We start from the raw sequence: 3,579 nt of genomic DNA on the forward strand, positions 1-3,579 counted from the left end.
CCACAATCCAAGGCGGTGGGGGACCAAGGGCCTCAGCCAAGCCCCCTGACATCTACACCAAGCCCAGCAATGACACCAAGCCACCACCAGAAATGCACTGGGCTCCTGAGCTGGGGAGGTGGGTGGCCAAGGGCTTCAGCCACACCCCCCTAACATCTCCATCCAGCCCAGCAATGACCGAGCCACTGATGGAAGCCCCCTGGCCTCCCATGCCAGAATGAAGGGGGTGCCACAGTCCTCAACCACACCCCCTTCCTTACTCCTCCTACCACGCTCTTTCCCTCCTGTTTGTCCTCTCCCCCTCCCCCCAACTGCTCTGCAACAACATCTTAGAAAGTAAAAAAAATAGTATTAATTAATAAATTTTTTTTTTTTAAACTGGCAGTCTTAGATGTTTTCCAGCAAATAGTAGAAGCAGCAGCCCCATATGTGGTATATGCAGCCTCCCAAATCCAAAGAGGGTCACAGAATGTTGTGCCTCCTTCTTTGCAGTGGGTCATGCAAGGTGCAGAAACTTATATCTCACTTTAGAAGGGATATCCCAAAATATGCAAGATGACTGAATACCTGAAAACTTCATCTATGTGACAGCTCCTTGAAATTGAATTGGCTCACCCTGTAACATGTGTGTGCCTTATAACGCAGGTAAGTGCTTGATAGTTCCTACTCATTAGTTCCAATTAACATAATTTCATCAAAGTCATTCACTAGCATAATGTTCTGCAGGGTGTCAAGATGATCGAATTCCCTCCAAACCACGTTATAACAGAAATGAAGTGAGTTGACACAGATAGCCCTGAGGCAAGTCAGTAAAGTATCTCTGCTGTTTGAAAGCAAACTGCTTCTTATTAACTTAGCTGACAGAGATGTCAAAAAGCATTTGCTAGGTCAGGAAGTGCATACCAAGCCAGAGGCTATGTTTTACTCGCTGCTCCAGCGAAGGTACCACATCCAGAACTTCAACTGCAATGGGCATTACCATCTTATTATGTCTATGATAATCTGCAGTCATTGATAAATGGTGAAAAAATTGATATTTCAATGAATTTTCCTCTACTGCTAAATAGAGTCATTAGCAAAAGAATGAAAAAGTCATTTCCTCAAATGAAAATAATACCTGTCCTCTCTTTTCTGAATGTGGGGCCCTTTTGCACAGGGAAGTGTTAACAGCTTGTGGATTCCAGGATTAGAATGGGAATAAAGTAGGTTGTCCTACTAGCTGTTGGTGGGGGATCTGAGGCCTTGTGGTTGTGGTCTCATTCCAGGAGGGAGTTGGATTCCTTCAGTTTAAAAGGATAATTAGGTGACAGTTTCCATAAGAAGCAGAGTTCTGCTTCCTGTCCAGGGCAGCACCCTTGAAAATTGCCAAACTTTTGAATGGAGTGGCAGCATGGATCTGAAATAAAGCCACTAAGCACTCTCACCTCATGCAGTGAAGGTCCTGATGGCCAAGCTCAGCACAAAGGAGATAATGGAATTATCCACATTAAAATGATCATAAGAACTTGGAGACAACGAGCATTTTAGTGGAGAGCAAGAAAGACCGAAAACAAAGGTTGGTTCTTATGTAATCTCAAGGAAGAAGAAAGAAAGATCCATGAAAAATTATTGGTGTGTGTCTCATTATCTAGGCAGTCTGTAGTAAGACAAATTACATTTATTCAACAAGATCTTTAAAGGTACTTATGTCTGGTGCATAATTTATAAAGCACGTTGGAGCCTTGATATAAAGGTACTCAGAAAGCAGAAGTCTAAACATATTCTAACAAGTGCAAACCTGTGGGGGATAATGCAGGAGTGATCTTTGGAGACTGAGCTTATAACAAAGGGAATACCCTTTATTTCCCTCTATAAGTCTGTCAGTCTTACTTTCACCCGGCTTCCTCTAAAGTCTTTTTGTAACAGTCTTAACAGTCATGTCAACATGTCACCTCTTAAACGTTGTTCAATAGGCACTACTTTGGGACACTGTATTGAAAGGAGAAATTGCTGTCCTGCTCCTCCCATTCTTCTGGTAGAAAGTCAATAAGATCTTATTTTAACAAGAGCTAAACCTAAAATTTTTCACGTAATGTTTTCACGAGAAACATTTTTTTAAAAACCATCCTTGCTATAAAAACAGTGCTGCTCACTCCATTGGTTCTTAATTAAATACAGACTTCTCAACACACTTAGAGAAGCAGAGTAATTTGCCCAAGGTCTGTGGCTTTCTACATTATTCTAGCCCCAGCACAAAGAAAGCTTTCTCTGCTTGACTCTTCCTAGTTACAAAATGTCAAAAAAAAAAAAAAAAAAAAAAAAAAAAAAAATCTATCAGGAGAATCTTCTTCAGTCTGAAGTTGGAAGCTATTTTTTTAATTGGATTTTTAAAAAAACACTCAAGCATTACATCTTTTTGACAAATTCAATGGTTCCTCTCTAGTTAGCAAAAAATCTTATTTAACTCAATAGATGTTACATATGAGATCTGCCTGACCACACTCTCTTCTTAGGGGTTGAAATAACACAAACGCCTAGAGGATTTTTGTTTGTTACTTTCGAGTGACTGTGGGTTGAGCTGCCTTTATTTCATCAAGGCACTCCCCAGTGTCTCCAGCTCTTCTTTCTATGGCCCATTAATTTCTCCAGAAATTAATTGAGATACTGGGGCTTAGAAATTCAAAACATAAATTTGGGGCGGGGAAACAATTCAGCCCATAACAGGATTAAATGTGTTAATTATGCAATAGGTTTAGGACAATATCTGATACATAGTAGGTGCTATCTAATATCCTTTTGGTTTCTTCAAAATAGGAATTGATGCCAAGAATCACGTGACAGTTGAAAGACCAAAAAATACTGTTTAAAAGAAGGAATTTGGAGTGAACTGAGACAATGCAGGGAACAGAAGAAAAGTTTAAATAAAAAAAAAAACCTACAATTAAATTCTTCATTAGAAGAATAAGTGAAAGCATTGGGATCAATGAGAAAAGACCAAATAAAGCAATGGACAATATAGAAGAAAAGATAGCAGAATTAGAGGATTAAACGAAGAGATGAAGAGGTTTGTGAAGGAAGTTTTTTGAAAAGTGCTTTTGGGATCACCATCTGTGATGGGACTGAAGAAAGCAGGATTGGGCAGAAGGAGAAGTTGAATTGCAACAAAGTCCAACAAAGACCCCGCTTATCCTACAGGGATCTCTGGAGCTGGAATGCGCCCTCACACCAACAACTGCTCTGAGCTGGGCCTTTACAATTTCATATCAACCAGTTATTGGATGTGGGCTGCCCAAGGAAGGAGGCATGACCTCGGGTGAGGCAGCTCCCACCAACAACTGCCCACCCCAGAGAGGGGCTCATCTGAGAGCTGCGAGCTGCCAACACCTCCAGCAGCTGGGGACTGAGTGCTTCATTTCTGAATGGGGCAGGGGCAGGAGGGTTCATGTAGCACACTGCTGCATCCACTACACGCTTCTGGCCTTTCTTCTGTCTCTTCACTTATTAAATCCACCTACTGTATCATCTCTTTGGTTTTATTATCATGTATTCTTTGTCATATTTAAAAAATTTTATTATTACACAATGTAATCATTTTTTGTG

This window comes from Cynocephalus volans, chromosome 9 (assembly GCF_027409185.1).
Source record: "Cynocephalus volans isolate mCynVol1 chromosome 9, mCynVol1.pri, whole genome shotgun sequence".
Classification (NCBI taxonomy): domain Eukaryota; kingdom Metazoa; phylum Chordata; class Mammalia; order Dermoptera; family Cynocephalidae; genus Cynocephalus; species Cynocephalus volans.